The 13,638-nt window shown below is 51.0% G+C and overlaps 1 protein-coding gene across 1 annotated transcript in view; it reads left to right on the forward strand.

Annotated features, from left to right (window-relative positions):
- Positions 1 to 13,638, forward strand: part of HAUS6 (HAUS augmin like complex subunit 6) — an 82,749-nt gene that overhangs the window by 53,436 nt on the left and 15,675 nt on the right. The window lies entirely within an intron of this gene.

The following is a 13,638-nucleotide window of genomic DNA, read 5'->3' on the forward strand; positions in this document are numbered from 1 at the left end:
TGTCTCTATATTATGCTGCTCTCAGATGGGGAAGCAAAAACCTGGTGACATATTCCCTTTAACCATTCTAATGCCACTGTCAATCTGACAGCCTCATTCAAATGTTGCCGTTGCTTGGGCGCACCAGCTCCTACTGCTTCCCTTTCCTCTGCGACACTTGATGGGTTACCAGTGTATTGGAGACCATGATATTCACTGTATCCTGCTATACCTTAATCGTGCAGGATATGGTGTAAGCGACTTGAACAATTGCATGGTCATGTTTTTAAAAAGTTAGAAAAAAACCCCTAATACCTCCTACTCCCCCTCCCCCACATTAACATTTAGAAAAATAACATATTTGCAATTGCCATGTCCAAAAGTCTGGTCTGTCAAACTTTAATTTAAAGGGGTTGTCCGACATAACAAAAATGTTTGAGTTTAAGCTAATCTGTGCTGTATTGTCATATTAAACACCCCTACATTGTTATTTTTTGTTTTCTAACTTTTGTTCCTCTTGAATTATACCTTTTTATTCTCTGCAGCTTCTTGTTTACATTCAGCTCCAGCAAACATGATAACTTCCTGTGCTAAACCTCCCAGTCACAGCTGGCACCGCCCGGCCTCACTGTCCAGCCCCACCCTCTGCCCGCCACCTGCACACACATTCCCTGTCAGTATATTCTGCCCCAGCACCTGACCTGGTATCACTACAGCATTGCAAATAACAGCCCCACATCAGGCTCTGCACCCCACACCACATCGGGCTCTGCACCCCACACCACATCGGGCTCTGCACCCCACACCACATCGGGCTCTGCACCCCACACCACATCGGGCTCTGCACCCCACACCACATCGGGCTCTGCACCCCACACCACATCGGGCTCTGCACCCCACACCACATCGGGCTCTGCACCCCACACCACATCGGGCTCTGCACCCCACACCACATCGGGCTCTGCACCCCAAACCACATCGGGCTCTGCACCCCAAACCACATCGGGCTCTGCACCCCAAACCACATCGGGCTCTGCACCCCACACCACATCGGGCTCTGCACCCCACACCACATCGGGCTCTGCACCCCACACCACATCGGGCTCTGCACCCCCCACACACACACACATCAGGCTGTGCACCGCACACACACACACACACATATCAGGCTGTGCACCGCACACACACACACACACACACATCAGGCTGTGCACCGCGCACACACACACATCAGGCTGTGCACCACACACACACACACATCAGGCTGTGCACCGCACACACACACACACACACACACACACACACACACACACACACACCAGGCTGTGCACCGCACACACACACACACATCAGGCTGTGCACCACACACACACACACACACATCAGGCTGTGCACCGCACACACACACACACACATCAGGCTGTGCACCGCACACACACACACACACACACATCAGGCTGTGCACCGCACACACACACACACACACAATCAGGCTGTGCACCACACACACACATCAGGCTGTGCACCGCACACACACACACACACACAATCAGGCTGTGCACCACACACACACATCAGGCTGTGCACCACACACACACACACACACACATCAGGCTGTGCACCGCACACACACACATCCACACATCAGGCTGTGCACCGCACACACACACATCCACACATCAGGCTGTGCACTGCACACACACACACATCAGGCTGTGCACCGCACACACACACACACATCCACACATCAGGCTGTGCACCGCACACACACACACACACACACACACACACACACACACACACACACACACACACACACACACACACACACACACACACACACACATCAGGCTGTGCACCACCCACACACACACACATCGGGCTGTGTACCGCATAAACACACACACACACCAGGGCTGTGGAGTCGGAGTCGTGGAGTCGGAGTCGGAGTCGGAGCTCATTTTGGTGGAGTCGGAGTCGGAGTCGGTATAAAATGCACCGACTCCGACTCCTAAAATATATAATAAATTGGGGACAGGAGTGCAATGCAGAATGTGCTGAATATTTTACTAAATAACAACATTTAGTATAATGCTTATATTTAAGTGAAAAATTTATTGTAGTACAATGTGAACATCAGACATTTAATTGTTTTTATGATACAATAATCAAGATATTTGGATAGAACATAAAATATTTATTGGAATACAACTTTAGAACACAAAAAAACTAATAAATTGTAAATATGTAATATATATAATATATATATATATACAGTGTATATACACACACACAAGATATATATGTAATCTACTGTATATTACATAGTGTATTACATATTTACAATTTATTACAGTTTTTTGTGTTCTAAAGTTGTATTCCAATAAATATATTTTATGTTCTATCCAAATATCTTGATTATTGTATCATAAAAATTATTAAATGTCTGATGTTCACATACACATATTCATGTACTACAATAAATTTTTCACCTAACTATAAGCAATATATGCCGGAGCCGGAGCCGGAGCCGGAGTCGGAGTCGGAGTCGGAGTCGGTGCAAGAGAATTTGAGGAGTCGGAGTCGGAGTCGAAGGTTTGGCTTACCGACTCCACAGCCCTGACACACACACACACATCAGGCTGTGCACCACACACACACACACACATCGGGCTGTGTACCGCATAAACACACACACACACACACACACACACATCAGGCTGTGCACCACACACACACACACACACACACACACATCGGGCTGTGTACCGCATAAACACACACACACACACACACACACACACACAGTCAGTTTATATAATATACATTATCCCCCTCATGCACTCTCTTCTCTCCCACTGCACTGTCTCCTCTGCCCCCCAGCACTCCCCTGCCTCTCACCCCCATGAAGTCTCGTTTCTGCTCCCCTGCTGTCACCCATGATCTCTTCTCTAGCCCCCCCACTCTTGTCAGCCGTGGACGCTCTTCTCTAGCCCCCTTCCCCCCCCCCCCCCCTGCTCGCTCTCCCTTCTCACTCGTGCAGCATGCTGTCTCTTCTCCGTGCTGTGATGATTCCAGTGTCCCATACAGAGCTCAGTGCTGTTGTTCGCTGATGTCAGGTGACATCCCTGCTTCTGACTGTATTCAGAAGCCAGGAGCATGGGAGGCTGCAGTCATCAGAGACAGTGCACGGGGGAGGGGGGGGGTCACAGTTGCCCGGGCACCATACAACATAATTAGCTGAGGACACTGTTGGGCAAACAGCGCTCACGGTGTCCTAGACAGAGAGGGCAACCCTGTGTTTGTCCAGCACATACAGTGCAGAGATGGCAGCGCACAGGGAAGGGGGCGGGGCTCATCGCACTGTACAGCCCAGCAGGGCGGCAACATGCAGTGGCAGATTTGCATGTCAACATGGGCCTGCCCATGTTGACATGAAATGACCGGAAGTAGCAAAATCACAGCAGGAGCAGTCACATGACCGCTCTGAGCCTAGGGAGAGGGGCTGACAGCAGGGCAGGTAAGTGGTCTCTATCTACTTACCTGCCCCAATGTAGCCCAATAGTGTAAATAATAAAAAAAGCAAAATAAGCCGGCTAACCCCTTTAACTGATCATACTCACCGTGAATTTATTTATTTATTTTTTTCTTTGTCGCTCCATTGGGAGACCCAGACAATTGGTGTATAGCTTCTGCCTCCGGAGGCCACACAAAGTACTACACTTTAAAAAGTGTAACCCCTCCCCTCTGCCTATACACCCTCCCGTGCATCACGGGCTCCCCAGTTTTATGCTTTGTGTGGAAGGAGGCACACATCCACTCATGCATTCTCATACTTAGTTATGTCGGATGGAAGAAAAGAGGGCCCCCCACGGGGCCCCCGGCATGTTCCCTTCTCACCCCACTACGTCGGCGGTGCTGTTAAGGTTGAGGTACCCATTGTGGGTACAAAGGCCGGAGCCTCATGCCGTCTCCTTCACCATCCCTTAGCGGCTCTGGGAGAAGTGGGATCCTGAGCGGTCATCCATTCACTGGGACCGTGCTCCCTCCGCAGCCCCTGTGGGAATCTGTCGGACAGGAGTTTATTTATCTTCAGGGACCGGGCCCTGCATCACTAAGGTACTCTGTATACCCATGGGGGATGTGCATGGAGCGCCTTCATCCCGGACGCTGCAGCAGCTGCTTATTTGTGACGGCCGGCGGACTTCCGCGCCGACCGCGCCTATTTGTCGGCCGCGGTCTTAAATTTGGTCCCCGGCTTCAATTGCGGCCTAGTAGCAAAACTCCCGCCCCCGGGCCTGTCTATCAGGGGTAAGGGCGGGACTGCCGACCTGACGTCGGTTGTGAGGGCCGGGGCATCCTGTATGTCTCCTCCCCCCCCCCCCCTCACTGATCACTGTGGGGACTCCAGATTCCCGCACTTTTCTAGCGCCGCCCACGGCCCCACTCCTCCCCAGAGAGCTCCGGCAGCCATTTTTTTTGGCATTCTCCCTGTGGAGGATTTCCAGGAAAGAGCTCTGCAACGCTGGGAGACCTAAGGCAGGGAATCTGGAGGACACACACTCCGCTTTTTAGCGGTCGGTAAGCCACACCGGTCACCCGGTGCTGGCCCCCTTAGGGTGCCGGAATAGATATATATTATATATATATATAATATATAATATATAATATATATATATATATATATATATATATATATATATATATATATAATATATATATATATATATATATATATATATATATATATATATATATATATATATATATATATATATATATATATATATATATATATATATATATATATATATATATATATATATAATAATATATAATATATTTCTGTTTGGTCGGGCTGTATACCCTTTCCCATATACCCTCAGTGATCACTCTCCTAGGAGACAACAGCATGTCGTCCACAAGGAGCAAGGGTGCCAAGGCACAGGGTTATTTTGCGTCCTGTACCTCTTGTGCGGCTAAGTTACCTGCGCGTTCCACCTACCCTCACTGTGAGCAATGCTCAACCCCTGTTTTACTTGCTCAGCCGGAGCCTCGGTCACTAGTGGGCCCCTCGGCTCAGGTAGAACCCCTTGCTCCCCCTGTCCAGGCGGCAGGGACAGAGTTTGCAGTTTTTGCTGAAAAACTATCTGAATCACTCTCACAATCCATGGCTCAGTCTATGGACAAATGGTCTGCCAAGCTGCTTGAAGCTTTGCAGTCCAGACCGGTCCTTCCACAGGCCCCGGGCCCTGTTGGTTCTTCGCCTCCAGGCCCCTCTCTGTCCGCGCCGCAGCACATTCCCAGGGGGGGCCCTAGGTCTCATGTGGAGGACTCCGGCCCGGACCACAGTCCCAGACCGGCCAAGCGGGCCCGCTGGGAATCTTCCCCGACTTCTTCACGCTGCTCGGGTTCCCAGCTTGAGGACTCTCTGGAGGACGAGGCGGACGTCGCAGCTCAGGGCTCTGAACCTGACGTTGCTCTCAATCTTGATACACCTGACGGGGACGCCATAGTAAATGACCTTATCTCGTCCATCAACCAGGTGTTAGATATATCTCCCCCGCCGCCACCTGTAGAGGAGTCGACTTCTCAGCAGGAGAAACAGCAGTTTCGGTTCCCTAAACGTACGCGGAGTGCGTTTTTCGATCACTCTAACTTCAGAGATGCTGTCCAGAAGCCCAGAGCAGTTCCGGACAAGCGCTTTACTAAGCGCCTTACTGACACACGTTACCCCTTCCCCTCTGACGTAGTTAAGGGTTGGGCTCAATGTCCCAAGGTGGATCCCTCAGTCTCCAGATTGGCGGCTAGATCTGTGGTATCGGTTGCAGATGGCTCATCTCTAAAGGATGCCACTGACAGGCAGATAGAGCTCGTGGTGAAGTCCATCTATGAGGCCACGGGCGCGTCTTTTGCCCCGGCCTTTGCAGCCGTGTGGGCACTCCAAGCTATCTCAGCTTGTCTGGCTGAGATTAATGCTGTCACACGCAATTCTGCTCCGCAAGTTGCGTCTTTGACTTCTCAAGCGTCAGCTTTTTCTTCCTACGCCATGAACGCAGTCCTAGACTCTGCTAGCCGTACAGCTGTGGCATCCGCTAACTCTGTGGCAGTCCGCAGGGCCATGTGGCTGCGCGAATGGAAGGCAGACTCTGCTTCCAAGAGGTTCTTAACCGGTTTGCCGTTTTCTGGCGACCGCTTGTTTGGCGAACGATTGGATGAGATTATTAAGGAATCCAAGGGAAAGGACTCCTCCTTACCCCCAGTCCAAACCAAAGAGACCTCAGCAACGGAAAATACAATCGAGGTTTCGGTCCTTTCGTCCCTCCGCCAAGCCCCAAACCTCTTCGTCCAACAGGCCGGAGAAAGGCCAGAGGAACTCCTATGCGTGGCGGTCCAAGTCACGCCCCCAAAAGGCCGCAGGAAGCACTGCTTCCAAGGCGGCCTCCTCATGACTCTCGGCATCCCCGAACCGCATCCTCGGTCGGTGGCAGGCTCTCCCGCTTTTGCGACGCCTGGTGGCCACATGTTCAAGACCGATGGGTGAGAGACATTCTGTCTCACGGTTACAGGATAGAGTTCAGCTCTCGTCCCCCGACTCGTTTCTTCAGAACCTCTCCGCCCCCCGAGCGAGCCGATGCACTTTTTCAGGCGGTGAACGCTCTGAAGACAGAAGGAGTTGTGATCCCTGTTCCCCCCCCAGGAACATGGTCGCGGCTTTTACTCCAACTTGTTTGTGGTGCCAAAGAAGGACGGCTCGTTCCGTCCCGTTCTGGACCTCAAACTGCTCAACAGACATGTGAGCACCAGACGGTTTCAGATGGAATCTCTCCGCTCGGTCATCGCTTCAATGTCACAAGGAGACTTCCTAGCATCGATCGACATCAAGGATGCTTATCTCCATGTGCCGATCGCACCCGAACATCAACGCTTTCTGCGTTTCGTCATCGGGGACGAACACCTTCAGTTCGTGGCTTTGCCTTTCGGCCTGGCGACAGCCCCAAGGGTGTTCACCAAGGTCATGGCATCTGTTGTGGCGGTCCTGCATTCCCAGGGCCACTCGGTGATTCCCTACTTGGACGATCTTCTGGTCAGGGCACCCTCTCAGATGGCGTGTCAAAACAGCCTTTCCGTCGCTCTGGCGACTCTCCAGCAGTTCGGGTGGATCATCAACTTCCCCAAATCCAAGTTGACACCGACCCAATCACTGACGTACCTTGGGATGGAGTTTCATACTCAGTCAGCAGTAGTCATGCTACCGCTGGACAAACAGCTTTCGCTGCAGGAAGGGGTGCAATCTCTTCTTCGGGGTCAGTCACACCCCTTGAGGCGACTCATGCACTTCCTGGGGAAGATGGTGGCAGCAATGGAGGCAGTGCCCTTCGCGCAATTCCATCTGCGGCCACTCCAGTGGGACATTCTCCGCAAATGGGACAGGAGGTCGACTTCCCTCGACAGGAACGTCTCTCTTTCCCTTGCAACCAAGACGTCACTTCAGTGGTGGCTCCTTCCCAACTCTGTCGCAGGGAAAATCCTTCCTACCCCCCACCTGGGCTGTGGTCACCACGGACGCGAGCCTGTCAGGGTGGGGGGCGGTTTTTCTTCACAGGGCGCAGGGAACCTGGACTCCGATAGTCATCCCTTCAGATCAATATTCTGGAGATAAGGGCAGTGTATCTAGCCCTATTGGCCTTTCATCGGTGGCTGGAGGGCAGGCAGATCCGGATCCAGTCGGACAACGCCACTGCCGTCGCATACATCAATCACCAAGGCGGCATTCGCAGTCGTCAAGCCTTCCAGGAAGTCCGACGGATTCTGCAGTGGGTGGAAGCCACAGCTTCCACCATCTCCGCAGTTCACATCCCGGGCGTAGAAAACTGGGAAGCAGATTTTCTCAGTCGACAGGGCATGGACGCGGGGGAATGGTCTCTTCACCCAGATGTGTTTCGAGAGATCTGTCGCCGCTGGAGAACGCCGGACGTCGATCTCATGGCGTCACGGCACAACAACAAAGTCCCGGCATTCATGGCCCGGTCTCAAGATCACAGAGCTCTGGCGGCGGACGCATTAGTTCAGGATTGGTCGCAGTTTCGACTGCCCTATGTATTTCCTCCTCTGGCGATGCTGCCCAGAGTGCTGCGCAAAATCAGGTCCGACTGTCGTCGCGCCATTCTCGTCGCTCCAGATTGGCCGAGGCGGTCGTGGTACCCGGATCTGTGGCATCTCACGGTGGGTCAACCGTGGGCGCTCCCAGACCGCCCAGACTTGCTGTCACAAGGGCCGTTTTTCCATCTGAATTCTGCGGCCCTCAACCTGACTGTGTGGCCATTGAGTCCTGGCTCCTAGCGTCCTCAGGGTTATCTCAAGATGTCATTGCCACTATGAGACAGGCCAGGAAACCAACGTCCGCCAAGATCTATCACAGGTCTTGGAGGATCTTCTTATCCTGGTGCTCTGATAAGGTGGTTCTGCGTCCGGTCCCGGAATTTCTCCCTAAGGTGGTATCCCCTTTTCATCTTAATCATGATATCTCATTATCTTCATTATGCCCTCATCCAATTCACCAATGTGAAAAGGATTTGCACTCATTAGATCTGGTGAGAGCACTCCGGCTCTACGTGTCTCGCACGGCGCCCTTGCGCCGTTCAGATGCCCTCTTTGTCCTTGTCGCTGGCCAGCGTACGGGATCGCAGGCTTCCAAGTCAACTTTGGCTCGGTGGATCAAAGAACCGATTCTTGAAGCCTACCGTTCTTCTGGGCTTCCGCTTCCTTTGGGGCTGAAAGCCCATTCTACCAGAGCCGTGGGTGCGTCCTGGGCATTGCGGCACCGGGCTACGGCTCAGCAGGTGTGTCAGGCAGCTACCTTGTCTAGTCTGCACACTTTCACGAAACACTATCAGGTGCATACCTATGCTTCGGCAGACGCCAGTCTAGGTAGGCTAGTCCTTCAGGCGGCGGTTGCCCACCTGTAAGAGGGGGTCGTTTTCGACTCTTTTTTTTATCGAGGTATTCTTTTACCCACCCAGGGACTGCTTTTGGACGTCCCAATTGTCTGGGTCTCCCAATGGAGCGACAAAGAAGAAGGGAATTTTGTTTACTTACCGTAAATTCCTTTTCTTCTAGCTCCTATTGGGAGACCCAGCACCCGCCCCTGTTCCCTTCGGGCTGTTTGTTCTTTTGTGTACACATGTTGTTCATGTTCAATTGTTTCTTTTGGTTCATGGTTTCAGTTCTCCGAACATCCTTCGGATTGAATTTACCTTAGACCAATTTATAAGTTTCCTCCTTCCTGCTTTTGCACCAAAACTGAGGAGCCCGTGATGCACGGGAGGGTGTATAGGCAGAGGGGAGGGGTTACACTTTTTAAAGTGTAGTACTTTGTGTGGCCTCCGGAGGCAGAAGCTATACACCAATTGTCTGGGTCTCCCAATAGGAGCTAGAAGAAAAGGAATTTACGGTAAGTAAACAAAATTCCCTTCTTTTCACAACACCTCCGTAAAGTCATGAAAATATTGTACCCCTCAGTAGTATAAAGAGAAACACAGCCAAATTACCAGAAAAATAAATATGGATATTAGTGGCAACACAAACCAATTGTTATTTATTTTTATTTATTTTTTACATAACATTAATAAAGTACACGTTTGGTATTGCTTTGTTTCAATCTATAAGGCCGGGGCCACACGGGGACTACTGCGATCCTCGCATGACACTCGTACTCATGCTGGCAGCACAGAAGGAGCCGAGTGTCATGTGAGTGGCACTGCGACTGGGGTCCAATCATGCGATCGGTCTGCAGCTGCAGAGGTGAGGGCTGGCTCTGCAGAGGTGGAGGGAGCGGTCCCCCCCCCCCTCTCTCCTCCGTAGCCGGCTATTGCCATTCTCTCTGCACGCGCGGTACACCGGTGTAATGCGAGTGCAGTGCGTTTTTCTCTCGCCCCATACACTTGAATAGGTGCGAGAGAAACAAGGATCTCATTGCACCCCCAGCATGCTGCAGTTGTTTTTTCAGTCTGATTAGGGCTGAGAAAATAATCGCTTATGGGTGCTGGCACACAGGCTAATATTGGTCTGGGTGGAATGCGATTTTTTTTTTTTTTTTTTTTTTTTCCCCCCCGCATTCCACTTGCTCCGATTTTCATGCCTTGTGGCTTAGGCCTAATGCTTGCATTTTTTTAAATCCTCTTAGGTGGACACTGTTAAAAAAACAAAGCAAAACAAAAAAAAAACCTGCAAAAAAAGCAGGTTCTTCATAATTTTACCGCAAGTGGAATAACAGTCACATGTATTTTCCGGTATTAAATGCTTTTGATGGCCAAAACTGTTAGCTCTGTATGTGTCTGTTACATTTCTGTTTGTGGGGAAGGTACCTAGACGTTGCTGTGTTTGTCATCGGGCCGTTGCAGTTTGGGCTTCATTAAGTTCTATCTAACGATGTAGAAAAAAAAGGAGCCAGCACGATCTGAAATTGGCATGCATCATATAAAAAGTTCAAATTCACAGATTTATTCCAACTCTACTATAATAAAAAATGAGATTTTTAGCAAATAATTGATCAATTATTTGAGCCACCCCTGCCAATGTCACGGCAAATCTCAATAGGGGGGGTCCTAACCTATATTATGTATTTCATGTGCAATGCAGCCTCCTAGATAAAGTTAAAAGCAGAACCATAATGGGGCACACATACCTGTAACCTGTATATAGCCGCTTCCATGTTGCAAAAGAGGCAATTATGGATAGAGGCCAGCCCAGGTCCCAGTATGTGGAGCAAGCTCTACACCTACCAGGTCTAGATCAGAACTGACCCTCCCAGTGCCAGACAGCAACAATTGATAAAGGTGGACCAAACCCAAGTATGGTGCTTAATTAGCATTGCCTGTGGAAAGGTTGAGGCAACTGAATGTGAACAGCTACCAACAGGAGGAATACATTGTCAGGCGTGCATGGTATGGTGATGGTCAGTCACCAGAAATTGTAGCGTATCTACAGTCATAACAGAGAAAAATTGCTAATTAAGCACCATGCTTGGATTTGGTCCGCCTTTATCAATGGTTGCTGTCTGGCACTGGGAGGGTCAGTTCTGATACAGTCCTGGTAGGTGTAGAGCTTGCTCCACATGCTGGGACCTGGGCTGGCCTCTATCCAAAATTGCCTCTTTTGCAACATAGAAGCGGTTATATATACAGGTTACAGGTATGTGTGCTCCATTATGGTTCTGCTTTTAACTTTATCTAGGAGGCCGCATGGCACATGAAATACAGAATATAGTGTAGGACCCCCTATTGAGATTTGCCGTGACGTTGGCAGGGGTGGCTCAAAGAATTGATCAATTATTTGCTAAATATCTTTTATATTACAGTACAGTTGGAATAAATCTGTGAATTTGCACTTTTTATATGATGCATGCCATTTTCAGATCGTGCTGGCTCCCCTCTCTCTCTCTCTAACGATGTATTAGCATTCCTTTTGTGTGTTTGTGTCCAGGAGAAGGGAGCACAAATTGTAGCATTTCTTCAAATTCTCTAGCTGCTAAGGAGATGTTGTAAAAGTTGCATATCAATTGAAAGTGTAACTAGTCCAAAACCACCACTCAGAAGTACTGAAAGTCTATAGGTCCTTACCACCTGAGTGTGTGCTCATGGACATTGTGCTTCTGCTTAATTTGAGTGGTCAACCCTATGCTAAGAGGGATATGCTATATGGAGTTGTTCTCCAATGATCAATTTAAATAACGTGACATGCAATATAGATTTAGATACAGCATATCACAAGTGATCGCTCTGATTAGCAGAAGAGATCTCATAGTGCAGGTATAAAGTCCTCGGCTACATGCACACTGCATCTTTTCTTCAGCGCTCTATTGGGAGACCCAGACGATTGGGGTATAGCTACTGCCCTCCGGAGGCCACACAAAGCACTACACCAAAAGTGCAAGGCCCCTCCCCTTCTGGCTATACCCCCCCGTGGTATCACGGGTACTCCAGTTTTAGCTTTGTGTGCGAAGGAGGTCAGACATTCCATGCATAGCTCCACAGATTTTAGTCAGCAGTAGCTGCTGACTATTTCGGATGGAAGAAAAGAGGGCCCATATAGGGCCCCCAGCATGCTCCCTTCTCACCCCTGGATGGTGTTGTAAGGTTGAGGTACCTATTGCTGGTACAGGGCTGGAGCCTCACATGCTGTTTTCCTTCCACATCCCCTTGGGGGCTCTGTGGAAGTGGGATCCTGCCGGCCTCAAAGCTCTGACGCCGGGCTCCATCCACAGACCCATAGCACCTGGTGGATGCCGAGCAGGAGTACCATCAGGGACCGGGCCCTGCATCATACAGGTACTCTGTGTCCCCGGCAGGCACAGACGCACTCCGGGCTGGCTGGGCGTTGTAGTGCGCCGGGGACCGTACACTGAGCTGGTGTTCCTACAGTTATCTGGGGGACTTTGTGTTCTGGGAACGCAGCGCCGACCCTCACTGGACCGGCGGCGCTGCTGTGACTTGTGGTGCGCCGGGGATACGCCGACCGCGCTTTTACGGCGGGGGCGTTTATAACTCTAGTCCCCGGCTTTTGGGCCTAGGACGCCGGCAGCTCCGATCGTTCCCGCCCCCACCCTGTCAATCAGGGTAGGGGAGAGACGCTGTTTCACGGCAGCGACGAGGGCTGGAGCCTGATTTACATGCTCCAGCCCTCTCACTAGGCACAGAGGGAAGCAGGCTTCCCGCTCTTGGTCAGGAACGCCCAGGGCCCGCCCCCCTTCCTCTCTCAGGACGCCGGCAGCCATTACATGCATGTCTGGCTGGAGGAAGGACGCAAGGCTCTGGGAGACCTAGACTGAGGGGCTTTGGGAGACCACACACCCGCTCTTAAGCGGGCGGTAAGCGGCTTTTCAGCTGGCCCCTCTAGTGCCTTACTGTGTATTAGTGTACTGTGTCACTGGACATAGATATTTATTGATTTCTTGCACTGTGAGGTCGCTTCCTGGCTGTATACCCCAGATCGCTCTGAGGAGGCAGCAACATGTCATCCACAAGACGCAAGGCTGCCAAGGCTAGGGCTGTGTGCACTGCGTGTGCTGCATGTGGGGCTGCTCTACCAGCAGGCTCCAATGACCCCCATTGTGTGCAATGCTCAGATCCGGTGCTGCTTCGCCAGCCGGAGTCCGGAGAGGTAGTGACCCAGGCTGAGACGCTTGTAAGTCCTGCCCCGGTGTCAGGGACAGACTTTGCAGTTTTTGCGGATAATATGTCTGTGGCTATGGCAAAAATCCTGGAAACTTTGCAATCCATGCCTGGGGCTCAGTCTATGGACACGGCGAGGTCTATGTCCTCTAATCCTCCGCAGTTGGATTTAATCCAGACTGCAAGGGGGTCCCCGGCTTCTCAGGATGAGTATAATGACTCAGATGATTGCCCCAGCCACCCCAAGCGGGCTCGCTGGGAAAGACCCTCAACGTCATCACACTGCTCAGGGTCTCAGCGCAATCAGTCTCCATGTGATGTGTCTGAAGAGAGTGATCAGGAGTCTAATCCTGGAACCCCTCTCAATCTGGATACCCCGGATGGGGACGCCATGGTAAACAATCTTATCTCAGCCATCAATAGGCTGTTAGATATTTCTCCCCCAGCCCCTTCAGCAGAAGAGGCAGCGGCAGAGCAGGAGAAGTTT

This window comes from Anomaloglossus baeobatrachus, chromosome 1 (genome assembly GCF_048569485.1).
Source record: "Anomaloglossus baeobatrachus isolate aAnoBae1 chromosome 1, aAnoBae1.hap1, whole genome shotgun sequence".
Classification (NCBI taxonomy): Eukaryota; Metazoa; Chordata; class Amphibia; order Anura; family Aromobatidae; genus Anomaloglossus; species Anomaloglossus baeobatrachus.